The sequence below is a fragment of the Canis lupus genome, chromosome 10 (genome assembly GCF_011100685.1).
Source record: "Canis lupus familiaris isolate Mischka breed German Shepherd chromosome 10, alternate assembly UU_Cfam_GSD_1.0, whole genome shotgun sequence".
NCBI lineage: Eukaryota > Metazoa > Chordata > Mammalia > Carnivora > Canidae > Canis > Canis lupus.
The window spans coordinates 61,774,156-61,793,424 of NC_049231.1; the positions used below are offsets into that span (position 1 = coordinate 61,774,156).

The 19,269-nt window shown below is 42.2% G+C and overlaps 1 long non-coding RNA gene and 1 pseudogene across 9 annotated transcripts in view; both read right to left on the minus strand.

The window, feature by feature from the left end:
* Positions 1-19,269, minus strand: part of LOC102154951 — a 144,821-nt gene that overhangs the window by 53,752 nt on the left and 71,800 nt on the right. For 6 of the 9 annotated variants that reach the window (XR_005366061.1, XR_005366064.1, XR_005366062.1 and 3 more), the window contains 3 exons: positions 4,214-4,273; positions 2,581-2,814; positions 1,033-1,172 (listed from right to left, as the gene is read on the minus strand). The exons of 1 other annotated variant lie outside the window; for it this stretch is intronic. This is a non-coding gene — a long non-coding RNA (uncharacterized LOC102154951). Of the gene's footprint in view, positions 1-1,032; positions 1,173-2,580; positions 2,815-4,213; positions 4,274-19,156; positions 19,227-19,269 lie in introns of all 9 variants that reach the window. 2 more of the 9 variants (XR_005366066.1, XR_005366065.1) reach the window with 2 other exon arrangements.
* Positions 15,479-15,860, minus strand: LOC100685318 (annotated as a pseudogene).

Genomic DNA, 19,269 nt, shown 5'->3' on the forward strand with positions numbered 1-19,269 from the left:
GCTCACAAGTTAGAAGACAAAATATTTTTTAAAAAGCCATTCTGTATAAATGGATCCATAGATTCGATGCCATTCCAACCAAAATTCCAGCAGGCTTTTGAAAATTTTATAAACCAAATCCAGAAGTTCTACGGGCACAGAATTACCAAAACACGTGGAAAAGAATAACAAATTTGGAGTAATTTTATTACATGATTTCACACTTTATCATAAAGTTATAGTTTGATATTAAAGAAAGAATAGACAAACAGATCAATAGAAAAATGCAGAGATTCCATAAATCAACCCATACCTATATGGTCAATTGACTTCAACTTTTGTTAAAAAGGAAAGTCTGATATCTGGTGCTAGATCAGTTAGATATCCATAAGAAAAACAAAGCCAACTTCAACATCAGCCTCACTCCTTACACAACAATTAATTCAACAAAGGTGGATTGGGATCCCTGGGTGGCGCAGCGGTTTAGCGCCTGCCTTTGGCCCAGGGCGCAATCCTGGAGACCCGGGATCGAATCCCACGTCGGGCTCCTGGTGCATGGAGCCTGCTTCTCTCTCTGCCTCTGTCTCTCTCTCTCTCTCTCCCTGTGACTATCATTAAAAAAAAAAAAAAACTACAACTTCTAAACAAAGAAAAAAAAAAAACAAAGGTGGATTACAGGCCTAAATGTGAATAGTAGAACTATGTAGTATCAAAAGAAAATATGGACGAATATCTTCATAATCTTTAGATAGGCAAAAATCTTAGGATTTTTGTAAAAAGCATTAACCAATAAAGAATAAACTGACATGTTAGAATTAGGGCAGATCATATTTTCCAAAAATGGTTAGAGCAATATATCCAGTCCCACATGGTCTTCCAAAACATTGCCACTCCCTACTAAGTGGAGTAAATTAACCCTTCCCTGGAACCCCGGTGACTATGTAACTGCTCCAACTCTTAGGGTAAAGCAGAAGTGATTCTATGTAACTTCTGAGGCTAGGTCAGGAAAAATAAACAGCTTCCATTTGACTCTCTTTTTTGAGATGCTCTCACCTTGAGAACCCAGCAACATGAAGAGGTCATAGTATACATTCCTTCCAACAGCTCCATCTAAGGTCTAAGCTGACAGTATCAAGGGCTTGAGTGATCAAGGCTTCAGATGATTTCAGCCTCCAGCTTTTAAGCCACTCCACCTGGCACCAAAAGGAACAGAGACGAGCTATTCCTATTGAGTCCTACCAAAATCATAGATTTGTGAGCAAAATAAATGTTGTCATTATTTTAGGTAAAGAAATTGGGGGGGGGGTAGTTTGTTAGAGTATCTGGAGCATTATCAAAATAAAAATGATTCTAGATGTCAAAAGACATCATTAAGAAAATGTATAGGCTATCCACATACTAGGAAAAAAATATTTATAATACATGACAAGAACATGTATCCAGCATATATAAAGAATACTTACAAATTAATTTAAAACTAACAGACTTATTTTTTTTATATATACCCAAAAGACACCTCTCAAAATATAAGATATGAAAAAATATATATATAAGATATGGTCAATTAAACATGAAAGGTGCTCAACATCATCTTGAAGTAAAATCATAATTTCACACCTACTAGCATGATTAAAATAAAAAGCACTAGCAATGCCAAACGTTGAACACAATGTGAAGCAAGTAGCATTTCACATATTGCTTGGTACAAGTGTAAAATGGTATAATCACTTTGGAGAACTGTTTAGCTGTTCCTTATAAAGTTAAATAGGGCAGCCCGGGTGGCTCAGCAGTTTAGCACCGTCGAGTCCCATGTCGGGCTCCCTGAATGGAGCCTGCTTCTCCCTCTGCCTGTGTCTCTGCCTCTCTCTCCCTCTCTCTCTCTGTCTCTCTCTCTCTTTCTCTCTCTCTCTCTCTTTCTCTGTGTGTGTGTGTCTCTTGTGGATAAATACATTTATTTTTAATCTTAAAAAAAATAAAGTTAAATATACATCCACCCTATGACCTAGCAACTTCACTACTAGGTATTTACCCAAGAAAAACAAAAACATGCTTCCACAAAAAGACTTGTACAAGAACGTTAATTGCAACTTTATTCATAATAGTAAAAACTAGGAAACAACCCAAATATTCATCTATAGGAGAATAGAAAAAACAAATTGTGGCACATTTGTACAATGGGATATAACTTAACAGTAATAAAGAATGAACTCTTGTACATGCAACCACAATGGATCAATCTTGAAAATATTCTTTTAAGTAAAAGAAGCCTAACACAAAGGATTTGTATTATATTATTCCATTTAGATTAAGTTAAAACTGATCTAAGATGACAAATTCTAAGTGGTTGCCTCTGGAGGACCGGGGAATTGACATGAAGAGAAAGTATAAGAGAAACTTCTGGGATATTTTATACCTTTTTGATTATACAAGCATATGCAATGGTTAGTATTCACTGAACTGAACATTGCTGTGCATTTTACTGACTATATAAATTATATTCAATTAAAAATTACAAAGAGATGTTTCTCTAAACTCTGTAACACACTGGTTCTAACAAAGAAGACTAAGGCATTGCCTGGTCCCCCGCCACCCCCAACTCACCCACAGTAGAGCAGTATACTGGCGCATGGTGGCACTGAGCAGGACACTGGGGAGAGCAGCAAGACACACAACAAATATCCAAGGTCCATCAGCAAGTACAAGTGTGTTTATTCACTGTCTCTCAGAGCATCCCAGGAGTCCTAGTGTAAGTAGGAAATTTTGCAGGGGGACCCAAGGTCATGAATTTTGTAGGTAGGAGTAATGAGCCAGACAAATGTGTGACTTCATTCATACCTGCAGGGTGGCACATCAAGTTACATCAGAAAACTGAAAAGCTTTAAAATTTCACTCCAATGAGATTGCTCATCTCACTGTATTTCCCAAGCCACCACCTTCCCACACCTCACCAACTACCTCTTTATACCCACTGATGAGTTCTGAAACTCATACCCACCATGTCTTGCATGTATACATACTATTATTTTCCAAATGTGTATTTTCCATTTGCTGATTATTCAAATACAGATTAAATTAAAGGCATTACTGAATCCACTAAACCTTCTCAAACAGTAAATGTTAAAAGTAGAACTTCTATTCAGGCTGTCAATTATTTTTTAATACACAATTTTCAGGGTGTTCTTATACTTGAATAAATACTTGGAGTCAGACAGACCTGGATTCAAATTCTGGCTTTACAACTTCCTAACTGTGTGACTTTGGAAAAATTACTTTGTCTCTATGACCTTCAATTTCTCATTTGAAGAGGTAGAGGTAATGATATTTTCTACCTCATAGGGTCATTGGGGGGATTAAATGATGATATCAAAGCTTTAACACAGTACAGAACACATGTAAGGTTCAGTAAATATCAGCATTCCTCGGCAGCAACTGTAAGGCATACTAAAAATGCCTAGGACTTGAAGTCAAAAGACCTCATTCTGTTCCTAATTCTCCTCTTCTCTCTGTGATTTGAGTGTGTTCCTTTAACTGTCTGGACCTCTATTTCCTTACATGTAAAATGAGAAAGTTGAATCTAGTACTGGTGACTTCTCACCACCACTGAACATCATCTCCTCTAGTGTGGCAGAAGGTGTCCAAGGATGGAAAGGTTATTCTCACCATCAACATAATCCAAATACAACCCAAAGTGCAGCAAAATGTCAAAGAACAGTAGAGCTGGAGTGAGCATAGCTGCCACTTGGGCCAGTGGAGAGACAGAGAGAGTAGAGAGATAATCCAGAACAACACCCAGTAAGCAGGGAACTTGGAGTGTTGAGACAAGAATGGTCTCTCCTCTCAGGACTAGCAAATGAGTTAAAAGATATTTGTTTGTTTTGTAAATCCAAGCAAAGAGGACCTTTGGGATGGGAAAGGAATGGGTCTTTCCAGTGGGTCCATCTCTTTCCATTCCCATTACTGCCACCTCAGTCAGCCCTTCAGTCTGTGCCTCAGGCAACCCTTCCTCCCTTCTATCCTAAATAGCGCAAAGGCTATCCTTCCAATGTGTAGCATTGTTATGCTTTCTTCTGCCCAGAGTCCTTCAGGGTACCCATCAGTATTGGACTTAGGCTCTTCCTTCTACCTAGAATGCTTTCTAAATTCTACTGATCCTTGGAGGCCCAGCTCAATTCTTACTGCTTCCAGGGAGCTTTTTCTCATGGGTTCTTCGACAGAATAGAGAATGCTCACTCACCTGAATATTTCAAGAATAACTCCAGCATATGTTCATAAATCTTTATTGGTTCCTCATTTTCTATTGAATTAAAAAAAAGAAATACCTCAGAATGGCACTCAGTATAATCCACAACATGATCCCCATCCAGATTTCCATGCCACTATTCTACCCCTATGTTCAGTCAATCCTGAGAATTTCCTGAACATTACGTTCTCTCCACCTGGTATTCCTGCCCTCTGAGTGTCAACATATGACCCATCCTTTGAGAGTTATTTCAAATGCTGCTGCTTTCTTTTTCTTTCTTTCTTTCTTACTGCTTCACTCTGCTGCTTTCCCTAATTTTATCTTCTTTCTAAGCCCCTTTTCACTTTGTTTTTTACCCTGGGACTCTTAAAATCTCCTTGGCATTTCAGTTAAAGGTGCACTTGGAGAATACTAAGGCCACTGAGGACAGACACTGACCTCTTCATGCGTTGTGATCCCTGGATTAGCACTGTCCATGCATGTTACAAGGTTTAGGAAGCGACACTGGAAGGTCTGTGTCTTGTGACTGTACAAGACCTGCCAGCATCGGGATCCCTGGGTGGCGCAGCGGTTTGGCGCCTGCCTTTGGCCCAGGGCGCGATCCTGGAGACCCGGGATCGAATCCCACATCAGGCTCCCAGTGCATGGAGCCTGCTTCTCCCTCTGCCTATGTCTCTGCCTCTCTCTCTCTCTCTCTGTGACTATCATAAATAAATAAAAATTAAAAAAAAAAATTAAAAAAAAAAAAAAAAAAAAAAAAAAGACCTGCCAGCATCAACTGGGAAGTCACACACAATGGCACCTAGAGTCCCTTTCAGTTCTAATCTTCCAGGACCTTGAAAGAGTTCTTTTTCTTTCCTTTTCTTTTTTCTTTTTCTTTTTCTTTTCTTTTTCTTTTTGAGAAGGTTCTAAAAAAAATTCCTGAACTCTTTTTTCTGAATTCCTTTGGCTACTCATCACCCAATTCAGTGTGTTATTGATTGGTGTCGTTGTTATTTATACTTAACTTTTTGCAAAAATGAGATAGTCACACAGCTCAAAAAATTTTTGTAACTAAAAGGTACAAATGGCAACATCTCACCCCCACTCCTATCAGGTGACTGCTCAATTAACCACTTTTATTAGCATTTTGTATCCTTCCAGATTTTCTTTTATGTGAATATAAATGTATGTTCTTCTATTTTATCATGCTGACAGGAGCTTGCATTCATTTGCTTTTACAATTAATTAGGGGGTTAAATTTGCCTTGCCAGCTGCAGTGAAATTGCTGTGTGAGGTGTGAACTCCAAAACTCCTTCATGCCCTACTACACCTAGCTCAAGGCTGGGCACACACAAATGTTTAAATGCTTTTTGGTCATCTGCCCTTCCACAACTTTCTCTGTTCTGCCTGGAGCTGAGAGCACGTGCCCCACTTACGGCTCCAACGTGTTGAAGAAAGGCCTTACACTCTCACTTCCCCTGACACATTTTTAGAGAATGATCTGATTCCCAGAGGTCAGTCCAAGTTTCAATCTGTGGTATACCAAGCCTCTCGCCACCTTTCAATTTGGTGGAAGAGAAAGCATGATAGACCGACAGTCAGGAGACCAGGAGTTAGCTGCAGCTGTGTCCCCAAGTAGCTGTGCAAATCTGATCCAGTCATCTGCCCACTCCAGTCCTCTTTCTTCAAAGGCCCTTCCTTTCAGCATTGACACAGCCCCCCGTCAGGGTCTTCTAGCCTAAGCTCTGCAGACATCATGTGCAGGGGACATGAGGACGTGTTGCACCAACAGTCCATGGGAGGCACCTAGGGCACTTCCTTGGACTGGTCTGGTCCCTGGCTGATACTGGCCATGATGACACTGCCCTTGCTATAGTTATGAGACAGAGTGTGAGCATCTCAGGGCGACAGTTCCCTCCCTGGCACCATAGTTAACTGTCAACACAAGACAAAACTGAGGCTTTCCTGGTAAATCAAGACAGGCCTGACTATGGGCTCCACATTAGTCCAGATATGAACCCCAAGAAGCCTAAGGGCATGTTGGGGGAGGCAAGGCCACCCATCCATGCAACCTTCAAGACCAGCACCCTTGTCACCCGCACCCTCTAAGCAGGTGGCACCAGAATGGGGAACTGTGTGGTTCCCAAGAGCCTCTGATGGGGAATTCCTCTCAATTCCTCTCTGCTCCACTGCCCTCCCCACCTGCCTTCATCTGCCTTTAGGGACAGGAAAGAGCTGACCTGGAAGGGGACCTCCAAGGCCATCTGGACCCCCTCTCAATATACAGATTCAGAAACTGAGTCCAGAGAGAGGAAGTCACTCACCCAGGGCACACAGCTGCCTGAAGGGCACAGTTTTCAATGACAAACCACCCAACAAGTGTCAGAAAAGCCAGCCAGAACTGTCTCCTGCCTTCCGGGGGCCATGTCCGCTCATCCACAGTGAGGCAGGTGTCATACCAAGGCTGTCCTCTCCAAGCAACAGGGTGGGAAAGTGCTTCATAGGATGCAGCCAGGCAGATGCTTCTCATGGTTTCCTGTTCTGGCAGGAACCCCGGGTGGCTGATTTGGTTCTCTACACCAGTGACAAAGGCTGGCTGGTTGCCTGCCTGCCTCTGGGGGTGTAATTTGGTAAAATATATCATGACAGTTATGAACAGGATAGCCAGGGAGGAGAGCAAGGTAATAGGTTTGTCTTTAGCTGACCTGCCTCAAGGGCCTGAATTGAGGCCTGAACTCAGACTGAAAAAGCTATCACGAGGATCCTTGCTCCTTATAGAGCTAGTGATCATAGGGTTTATGGAATTGTCTCCATTTATTGAGTTAGCCTCATTTCCCTCTGCCTGTTTAAATTCCTCTCTTTTTGAAAAGCAGCACAGCCTCTTCCATGGAGCCTTCTCTGATTACAACCCCCCTCAAGGTCTCTATCCTCTGAACCAGGTACCCATTATGTGCCCTGGACCACTCCTTAAAATGCATATATATCCACAATCATATGACCAAAGCTGGGAGTCTTCAAGGGGAGGCTATGGCTCTTTTTCTTTAGTGTCCTCCACAGCCCCTAGCCCCAAACAGAACACACAAAAGGTGCACAATAGCAACTTGTTGGTCAACCCATTCCAGTTCTTTCCACTGAAGGAAAGTGAAATCCACCAGTGTGCCACACCCCAGCAGCTCAGGTCCTTCCACAGAAGAGCATGGTAGCAAGTAGTCTCCAAGGGATGAGGTCCTGGAATCAGTCTTAGAACACATTCTGGTGGGCTCTACAGGCCTCAGGGACCAGACTTGGGGCAGCAGGACCTGTGAGTCCCACCTAACCCCTCCTTCCCACTGTCATAACACAAGCATATATACACACAAATGATGTCCTTGCATTTTCTCTCCCCTGCTACCCCTAAAGTCTCTCTTCACCAAGTCTTCCTCAGTGGATAAATTAGGCCAGGTATGGTTTATCCAGGGGCACATATGGGCTTGAGTAAAAGCCATGCCCCAGTCTACATGCATTACCTGGCACCAAACTCTCCCCCAGGACTTTCTCCAGCTCTAGGAAAAAACCAGGTGAGAGCAGCTCTGTACACCCATTCTGAGAGGGATCAGAGCAAGTAAAACCTGAAATGGAGAAACTGTAGCAGTAAAAGCAAACACCACTGCACCACTGGACCTCACAGAGGCCCCTGTCAACATTTAGAAAGACCCTACCATTTCCAGACCGTTCCGGTCAATAATAATCTGGGGATGACCTTAATGCTTGATTTCCCTTTCCCTGTGATTTGTGGCTTGTGGAGCTCAAGATCCTTGAGTCCAAAACAGTGTTTGTGCTCATTAGGCAAAGTTGCAAGGCCAGGCAGCATTGGCTCTCTTCAGCCTGGCTGAGCCTGGCCCCAGCCTGAGGCAGAGAAAACCTCCTGACAAAAGGTAAGGGGCTCACAGTGACATTAACGCAGCCACATTCCACATGTGTAATATTCCTGAGTAGCAGGTAAGCCCGTAAATCCATTATTTATGACGTGAAACTGCATGCACAGTGTGATGCAGATGTGTTAGCATCACCAAGAGAAACTTCTCAATGTCCCTGTCTTGAGAGGTACAAATTTTACAACTCTGGCAATGCGTCACCAAACATTTCTTACATAGCTACTTCCATATGTGGTTCAAAGTGGTTGGTTATATTTAAACATAGAATTTCCCCTACCTGATTACACTGAACAAATTAAAAATGGCTCCATCATTTGCATCCAAGTTCTGGGTTTCTTACCATCGCCTTCGCTTCCCTATTGCAGCACTGAAATCAGACCTTAACTGTGTTTGTGAAACAAAAACACAGGAGCCCATTTCCATTGCAGAACAGGAAGTCACAGGCAGACACCTGCATTTCTCTTTGTTGGCTGGGGGTGGGGTGAAGAGGGAGGTCAAATAGGGACGTTTCCATGCCCACATCTCAGCTTCAAGTCAGAGATTGGGAGTTCCAATCTCTGTGTGTCTGGAGCACCCATTTGCCTTTTCTAGGCTGTGATATCCTGCTCTTGCAAACAGCTCCACCACCAGCATGCTTCAACACTGGCACAAGTGAAGAACAGATCAAAGGGACTGTAGCAAATATACCAGATTATCACAAGCTTCATTGCCTTGCTGAATTGTGCTGATCTAGAAACAGAATTCGCCACCTTCAGGTGCCATATTCTGTGGAGCTGAAGTTCTAAATTCAAACCTATTTCAGGTGGTTGTGAAGATTCATAGGTGAAAGCAGAAGAATAGGACATACTGTAGCAATGTATTAGCTTTGTGTGTAACTTTTAAAAATTTAGATATAGGACAGGTGGGCTTTCTACTCATATCCTACTCTTCTCATGGCAGTTGGCTGTCTTATTTCCCCCCCACACACCCTCTGCTTTGTTCAGAACCACAATCCCACTGACTCAATGGCTCATCCTTAAACTACGCCAGCCCTCCAGCCTTGTTCTTCTCTTCTTGTTCTGGAGAGAGAAATTGAAGGACCACTCCCCTATCCTGTCCCATTCTCCAGGCCTCACTATAGCCCACCTCCTCTTTGAAGCCTCTCCCAAATCTTCAGCCCTTCACAGACCTATCTTCTCTGCACTCCTGTAATGTTTCCAGCTATGCCACAACCTTGCCTGTGGAAAGACTGCTTTAATCACCTGATGACTTATCCTTTCACCCTTGGAAATCTCCAGGAAAACCCCTCTCTTATGTGTCCATGCATCCCAAACAATGCCTCACAGTCTTAAGTTGAAATCTGATAGTCAGTAAGTACCACTTTTTTGGAGGAAAAGTAGGCAGTTGCAATCAAAATTTTAAATGCATTTTGCCTCTAAGCTAGTATCCCACTTCCAGGCATCTAACCCATAGAAATACTTGCTCATGTACACAGAGACACATGTTTAAATGAGCTCACACATGGAGAGAGTTTATACTGAAACCCTGCCCACAGTAAGCATGCTATTTGGAATTACTGATAGGTGAGATGCCTGGGTAGCTCAGCGGTTGAGCATCTGCCTTTAGCTTAGGGCGTGATCCCGGGATCCAGGATCAAGTCCCACATCAGGCTCCCTGTGAGGAGCCTGCTTCTCCCTCTGCCTGTGTTTGCCTCTCTCTCTCATGAGTAAATAAATAAAATCTTTTTTAAAAATCACTGATAGGGATCCCTGGGTGGCGCAGCGGTTTGGCGCCTGCCTTTGGCCCAGGGCGCGATCCTGGAGACCCGGGATCGAATCCCACATCGGGCTTCCGGTGCATGGAGCCTGCTTCTCCCTCTCCTTCTGCCTATGTCTCTGCCTCTCTCTCTTTCTCTCTCTGTGACTATCATAAATAAATAAAAATTTAAAAAAATAAAAAAATAAAAATAAAAATAAAAATCACTGATAGGTGTTGCTGCTGCTATTGCTAGGAGGTTCTCTGCAAAAATCTGGAAGGAGTACAAATGGCCACAAATAGGAGAATCATTAAATAAAAAGTGGTACACCAGTACAATTCTATACAGATTTTTAAAAGAATGTGGATATATATGTGCTGACATAGTAAAACATCCACATTTTTCCATTTACCTAAAAAAGCAAATTGTAAAACATGGTTTTATTTTCTTAAGTACTAAATTTATAATTGTGCATGCATAGATAGTAAACACATTTGTGGAGTCATCATAGAGTCATTACTAAGAGCATAGCTGCAGAGTCAGACCACCTGGGCATCAATCTGTCTTCATTTCCTACCCACTATGTGATCCCCCCTAAATTATTGGACTTCTCAGTGCCTCAGTGCCCTCATCTGTCAAATGGAGAAAGAAATAACATCTTTCTCATAGGACTAATGTATGGACTAAAGTAAACTAATTAGTTCATACATGTAAAGAGCATGTAGAAGAGTGGCTGGCACATAGAAAGCTCTCAATCAAATTAGTTGCCATCAGTATTATCCTCTGTAAAGAAAAAAAGAGAAGGGATAAACCACCGTTAACAGTGGTTTCCTCCAGAGAAAGAAATTGGAGGAGAGGAAACTTTCTTGTTTTTTACCACAAGCAGTGTAACTTCTATAATATAAAGATGCCACTGATCTGCCAACAGGTTGCAGGTTTGGCTCATCAGGTCAACTGCTATCAGAGGTGATGTGAGATGTCAGGACACAGGGCCACAAGCCACTGCTTCCCCGTTTCTAAATCCTCATTCTAACTCCAACCCAAGCCAGAAAATAAAAAACAAAAGATGTTATTGCCAGCTGCTGCCCCCCCCCCTTCCCACACACACACATTCTGCAACCCCACAATGTGCTAAAAAATTAAGAACATCTGTTTGGGGGGAAAAAAGCATCAATTACTATTTTAAACAGGAAGAAAGGGAACAGGAAGTAAATTGGTGACCAATGTATTTTTATTCCTACATCTTGACTGCCGAGGTAGGATCTAGTACCGCTTTAATAATCATCTTCCTGCGGTAGAAGATGGTTCTAAGTACTACTTATTACTGCCTCCACCTTGCCAATCCCCTGCTCTTTCCTGACATCTTCCCAGCCAACCCCAGTCTCCAACATTCTCTATCTCCCCCTCTTAGAGGAGTGCTTTGGCCTCCTGCACCTAGGATATTCTTGTCCTGGTGTCACACATTATGATTTAACATATGCACCTCGTACAGCCAAGAACATTGAAGACAGGAGTCTCTACCTTGGGTTTCATTTGTCTCCACCACTTCTTGGCACAATTCATCCCACTGGCCACACCACAAAATCCAAACCCCAAGGCCTCTTCCTCCTAGCTCCACACTCCTTTTCCAGCCCCATTTCCTATTACTCTTACATGATCCCCTCTCTTTCTGGTGTTGCTTGTTGTCAAGCTGGCCAAGTCCCCATCCCTCAGTTCTACCTTTTGCTTTCCACTTATTTTTTTAAGATTATTTATTTGAGAGAGAGAGAGAGAGAAAGAGCACAAGCAGGAGCGGCAGAGGGGGAGAGACAAAGACAGAGAGAATCTTAAGTGGACTCCATGCTGAGTGCAGACCCCAACACACGGCTCAATCTCACACTATCCACTTCTATGGCTGCTGTTCCACTTGTATTCACCATTTTTGTGCTGTCAGCAACTCTTCTCTTGCTCTTTACATACCCACATCTCACCATCCCTTCAGACCAATTTCCACCACATGGTGGTCCCTGACCAGTACATAATGATCTCTTTCCACTCTGCACCCCTCATCTGTGCATGACAACCCAATGCACACAATCTATCCTTGGAATGAGTAGAGCTTGTCTCCTCGACCAGGTGGCAAATTCCTGGAAGGCAGGACACCTGTCAAGGTTCTTTTCCTTTTTTATACTGGGCATGGGAAGAGTGGGGTGGAGGAAAGTTGGGAATTGGGAGAAGGGGAGGTAGGAATCTTCCCCCAAAAAGCTAAAGTGAAGTTTCATTTAGTAGTGAAATCTCTATTGACAGCTTGCTAACTTCTCATGGCAAACTTTTCTTATTTGACTTTGTGTTCATTTTTCTAGCTAAAAAAGGAAAAAAATAAAAAGATTGTTAAAAATTAAATCCAAAACTTTCAGCTCTGATAAGATGAATTTTCTCAAATGCCAATAATTCCACATGGCTTGTCTAAAATTAGAGAGAGAGAAGTGACCAGGATTTTTAATAGATTGGCTTTCATAGTAGATGCAAGATAGTCAAAATCTATTTAAATGACTTTCTCAGGGAACTGGAGCAGCAGGCAATGCATCAGACGCCAGAAGTCCATTTGAATATTATACTAAGGGAAGGGAATTCATTTGGTCAAGATGCTAAAATGAACAGGCAGGGACAGAAATGCCCTGGAGAAGTACTGGGTGTTTCATCTTGAATCCATTTGTAAAATAAACACATTTATTTACCAAGTTTAGTACTTCAACTATTTTCTGGAATCAGTACTTGCACAAATCTAGGCTGGGATTGGCCAACTTGGAATTAAAAAGTGACCAAAACTACAAAATTAATTTGACACTCCTCAATTTCCTTGTTTAGAAACACAAAGCAAATCCTAATCAATTGGAAGTTTATCCAGTATTTCAGTCTACCACTTGGAAATTGTCACAGTGCACTGGCAAACAGCAGCCCTTAGCGCCTCCAGCCCCAATGTACTTGTGATGGTCCAGGCGGCAGTTATTTATGAGCTTACAATGCAAACATACTAACTCCTTTCTTCTGCAGGAAGAACTTGCATTCCCACTGAACACCCACCTACTGCTGTCTTACAGATGGTCCTAACCCTGAGATCTCAAACCTTCTATGGGAAACACAGAGGCGCACATACACACACACACACACACACACACTCACACACCCTGCTCAGGCCCGACTCTACCCAGACACTTTTTAAATTGCTTTTCCAGTAGGATCCCAGGAAAGGGTTCCATTTCACTACCACCCACACATGGCCAGGATATGACTGGTTTGACAATCTATAGCCTCTCTGGTCCTGCAGGGGTCCCCGGGGTAACTCTGGTTAATGACCCCTTGTGGGCTTTGGACTGGGTGTTTGGTATCCTGACTTTCCTGTAGCCAGCAGAAGCAGGAAGACCACACAGTATCAGACATAACATCCCACAAGATGAGGTGTGGCACAACAGACCTACTGTGTTGGCAATTTAGGGCTGGCTGGTGAGGATGTCATTTAATGGCTCAGGAACTCACCAGCCGGTTTCTTTATTGAATGCCTTCCTCCTCACCTCTGAGTAATGGAACTCCTGCAGGCAGGCCTGGCTCTTCCCTGTAGCTCTCAAAGGTTACAGAAGCCCCCTTTCCCCCTTGCAAACTCTTTCAGCAATAGCCTGCCCTGTTCTCCCCCATATTGTCAACAGTTCATAGCTGAAGCCTCAGTGGAATATCCCATCCAATTTCCCATAAAATGGGACATGAAAATAAACACACATATTGTATGTTGGTTTACATTTCCTGCACAGACCCAGCAGGGGCGACAGGAAAGACATTAAGGAAACTATTTCTAAAGCAATGGGCTACATTTTAGCAAGAATACTCTCACTGACCCTAAAAAGAAAGCCATTCAGAAGCCTAAAATCCCATATAATTCTTTGAAAACGTTCTTGAACATTCCCATTTTAATTTCCAAAATCAATACGGCTTGCTAGTGCTCCATGTTCAATGACAACAATTCATATTGATGGGGAGGGAGGTATGAACATTTTTCTATTGAATGGAAAATTTGGTTATTTTGAAGGACATTATTCCAAGAGAGAAAAAGGTCTTAAGTCCACTGCACCTGACAGAGTATTGTTTTGTTCCTAGAAGGCTGGTTTCTCTTGACATCTCTGCCCTCATTAAAAAAGCATATCACGGTTGTCGCCTTTATGTTTTCAGTCATGCAGTTTCAAGACCCAAAACAGAATGTTATCATTTATTTTTCTTCTGAAGAAAGGAATGCTGCTTGCATGCATACCCAACACCAAAAATTCAAGAGAACATTCCTGCCACACCTCTCCAGTTCAAAGCACCTGGCAAGTCTGAGTTGCCAGGAGTTGGTGAGGTGTCTGAACTACAGAATAGTAAAGGCTATTTTCTATCTTTCAAGTAAATTCACTAACTAGATAATAATTACTTGCCATTAGCACATTAATATTATATGTAAGTGGTACTACTAAAGTGCCAGAAAACAGTTTGTCCACAGATAAATGGTCCCTCCTGCAGTCTTGTTCATACTGTTAATCTGCTCAGCAAAGCCTTTCCTCACGGACTGTGCAAACATCAGCACCAGGTGCCATGCCAGGATACCACACACATAGTCCAATGTCACGTTGGGACACTCTAGCCTTACAGAGAAATTTCCTCTTCACTGACTCTTCCTTGAGGACCTGTGCTTTTTCTCATCTCAAAAGGCAAAATTGAAAGATCAAGCTCAGAGCATGGGGCTACAGGGCTAGGGGCACTACTAGCCTGTTTTGGGCCAGGGCTTCAGCCAGAAGGGCTAACAGAACCCCATGATTGGTGTGGCAGATTTCAGGAGGACAGGAATCTCACGATGGGGCCTGGGGCCAAAGCCCTGTGAAAATCAACAGGATGCCTTTGCCAAGAGAGCCCACTCTGCATACCTCCCTTGATTTCATGTTTAGGATCCTGGTTAAATGGCTATTCAGCTCATCACAACTAATTTAATGGATGAAGAAACTCCTAAGAGCTAATAAGTGAAAATTCAGAACATAAGAAGCTAAAATAATCCACATACAAATGACAAGTCTTCGATTGACTATATGCACATCCAGACATTATCATTAACCAAGAAGAGTTAAAATTGACTGAAGTCTTGCCCCTTCTTACAGTTGCATAGGACTACTAATATCTAGCACCATTATTAGAGATGACTGAATTTAACATTATACATACAATAAAATCCATACTCTAAAGATATTAAAATTCAAATCAGACAAATAAATCTTTCTCAGCTCTGATAAGAAATTCAGTAGGGTGACTGGCTCAAAGGTCATGTGACTTCCTACCCTTCACTCAGAGAAGAGTAAAATCACACTTCTGGGGACCCAAGTTGGAGATTGATGTAAAGAATCCCAAGCAGAAGTTTTAAGTTTCCTGATTTTATTTAAAATTAATGCAAAATTTTCAATTTATTTAAAATAAATGTAAATTTTAACTCCATAACGTAATAATAATCTATCAATTTACTTTTCCTCAAAAAAAATTTTGTTTTTAATGGAAGAAGGAGCCAATGCAGTATAGCTAGTCTTTATTGGAAAGAAGAAACTTTGCAGCACATTTTGAATAAGTTAGTGCAAAGGCTCAGTGGGCCAGCTGGTGGAGCACTAGTTTCCAATGGATTCTACAACTAGGGCCTTGCTGGGCCTTGCCTTTGTGGAGCCAGAACCAGATGATTGACAGTATTGTCCTCCTCACAGATGCAGCCCATGATTCACTTGCCAGTGATAGATGGGACTAAATGAGGGTCTTTGCTGGTGTGTGAAGCTGCCTTTGGGAGCTAGCATATTATATGGGTCCAGTCCTTCCATGTAGCCATCCTGACCTCCCTTTCCAGCCTAGTCGCCTGATCTTCATCATCACCTCTAGAAGCCATGGAGTGTACCATGGTGACTCCATTGGGATTGTGGGCCCTGAGGGCCTGCCCAGCCAGCATTCCAATTCCACAAAGTAACCTTGAAGCCATGATGCCCACTACAAACAGCAACACTTCCTCAAAAATTCTTAAATAAATAAATGCTCCAGGAAAATCACCATGTTGATCCTACAGCCCCAAGGTTTACCCAACATACCACCACCTCACCCCACATACCCCGGTTTGAGAAGAAAAGTAACAGTGGAACCAAAGTAGAATTCTGAATCTTGGAAAGAGAAGTGAAAACAATGCTTACCAAATCAGGGGAAGAACAAAGGATACTGATTATATTTTTTTCCACAACCATTTTCCATAGCCACTGATAGAAAATGATTAAAATATTATGCTGGCTTGTCATGAGGTTTCACACTGATGTGGGTTCATCTGGCACATGGAGAGTCTTCTTCCTTGGGGACTATCATAATTTGGTTTAGAAACATGCTCTGAGAACACCTTGAGAACTTCACACATAACAATCAAGCTCCTTGATCCCTTAATACACCTAAATTCTGATGAAGTCATTGAAGGTGTCAGAGCAAGACGTAAAATCCTCAAGAAACTAAGGTCAACTTAGCCTTTCCAGTTCATGTGGAGATGTTAATTCCACTTATCAAAGAAAAGTAGAAAAAGGTACTCATTATGAAAAGCAGAAACTCAAAATGAAGACTCTTATGGGTTGGTCTCGCTGAGTTCCTCTGAATTTATTACCTTAGAAAGTTCAACACGGACCCAAGACTTCCAACCAAGATGGTAGCTAGTGGGAAGTAGCATCTGGGAGCAATCACCAGGGTCCTGGTAGCCTCTTTACTGAGTACAAATTATGCAAACCTCCCAACATGAATGCAGGAGGAATAATCATTTTGTTCCCAAAATGTTCCCAGCTAAGGAAATCATATATGTAAAGACAAGACCATTTAAAATTTTAATATTATTCTTAGATATTGTCACATATTTTGATATGTGACAGCATGAGACCAGGAGGAAAAGACTGAGAAACATGGAAGGAAAGACATAGTAAGGAAGGAGGATCAGGGAGGAGAAGGAACATGAAGGATGCAAAGCCCAGAAGACAGAACAGGAAGTGTAGGAAGTGTCTAGGTGGTGGTAATGGAGAAGAGCAGCCACCAAAATCCTTTCCTTGGGAAGTACACTTTTACCATGTGGAGGAAGATTTTTAATTTATTTTGTCTTTTTCTTACTATTTCAGAACATCTGTGGCTTGGACAGACAAGCTTTTCATTTGAAAAGAGAAACATTTAGTTATGACTTTAAAAGTTAACAAATTTTGGGAAAAAATTAGCATAAGTTTGAAGCTTCAGAAGATGAACCTTAAATTTGATTTGTAGTTCAATCCACCTCCATGAAACAAAACTATAATTATTATATTTCCATAGTCACATCTGCCATGATTTAATTTGGGGAAAGAGACTATAAGTCATGATTATACTAGAGAAAGTTATGGCCAACAGATTTACTGATTAGAATTAGAAGCACTGTTTTCTCTATTTCACCCCAAAGTCAGACATCAAAGTCTGACTTTCACTTGCTCGCTCTCTCACACATACACGTACACACACTTGAGTCTGTGTACACTCCACCTCACCCTCTCACTCCATGTATTCATGCTGATAGAGAATCCCAAAGTATTTTTCACCTGTGCACCACCATCTTTTTTTTTTTTTTTTTCTTAAAATCTTAGAGCCACGCATGTGGCATATCAATTCAGTCCTCATTTGTCAGGTCAAGAATGGGGACAATACGTAGGTTTAATATACAGAGTTTCTGAGTTGTCAGAATTTCAGGACCCAAACAAAAACTAAATTTGGCTTAGGGGTTTTTTTCCATCCAAGTTCCTGGTGAAGGTACAATGAAAGGGCAAAGAGGTAGGTACGCTATGGAGAACAGGTGCAAGAGCTGGAAAATCCTCTGTTCTTGAATAATTGAAAACACACTAGAGATTCTTCTGTTCTATGAACCCTACAATTGGAGAGTAGGCTCCCTGAAAAGGTCTCAGCCCTGCTCAGAGAATTTCAAATTACAAGGGGAGAAATCCCTTGAAAAAAGAGCTCAATGAGCAATCTCCAGGTGTATAAGTTGTAAAGACACCAAAAACATGTAAATCTGCCTGCAGGTCCTGCACCCATCCACTTGAGCCCACTACATGCAAGCACTTGGACACAGAAAATAAAAATGGCCCTGTAGCCCCTTGAAAAACTTTCCTTAATCTTGATGTTACTTTAAAGCCATCATAAATCATACAACCTGCCAATCTTGCCATGTTTTATAAACTGTGGGGAGAGGTAGAGCATTTCTGGCCCAACGATCTCCCAGTAACAAATGCCAGTTCTACTGCTGTGGTATTTCCTCAATACCACTCGACCTCTTAAACAAGGCTCTACAAATATATTAACTGTCATATTCTCAATTTCTTTTTTACAATGGGAAGCGATAACCTCTTGTGACCAGCTCGATGGAGCCCAGGGCAGCAGCTGTCTAGAGACTGAAAAAACAGCCAATTGTGGTGGGCAAGGCTTTCCTACCCTCCAATTATATCTCTAACATGCCTATGGGTTCCCTGTACCCTATGAGACCCCCTAAGGTCATATCCATTGGCTCACCAGGTTCCTGCTCAATCCTGCCTCTGCAACTCGCTGCCATCCAAATGGGTGCCAAAACCAAGCCCCACCGGTGAGGGGACATGGATGGGGTGGGAGGAGACACATTGCCTGGCCTTTGAGATCAATCAAAAAGGCTGAACCCAGGCAAGCCCAGGGTCTGGCTTGCCTTCAGGAAATTCTGGGCTGTCTGCAGCAGCTGTGGTTCGAGTAGTACAACAAATTCACTTACTGAATGACAACAGCTTTATTGGCAAGCCAATTCAATTAAAGCCCCTGCATCCAACAAAGTCTCCGGCAGCCCTCTCTGCATAAAGAACATGGAATCATGCCTACATTTCCCTGAGTGCCCTCAGCCCTAGCTGTCCCTCTACATGAGAGGGAGAGGGATGAATGAATTAGACGCGGATGATGGTAATTAATGGCTGGCTGTCAGAGAGTCATTTTGGAGGCTCAGCCGTTGAAGGCTCTGTATTAAACACTAAATCCCAGCACAAACTGACCAGGACAGGCTAGAACTCTCTTTCTAAATGTGAAGAGTGTCACAGGTACCTGGGGCAAGAAGGGAGGGGAAAGCAGGGGAAGGCAAAAGAGGGTTGGAGGGGAAACAGAAACAAAACATTAGGCTGCTTGCATTGATCAATGCTTTTTACACTATTGATATATAAATGATATGTTCATTTTTCATTTTTACAAAATATGTCCTTTAGGCTACCATTATGGCAAACTTACTTCAGAGCTCTGACATGAGCTTATTAGGCGGTGGCAGACGTTGGGGGAGACAGGAGGGCTGACTGTAGAGCTATAAACAAAACACATTTTCTTATAAAATATACATAACAAAT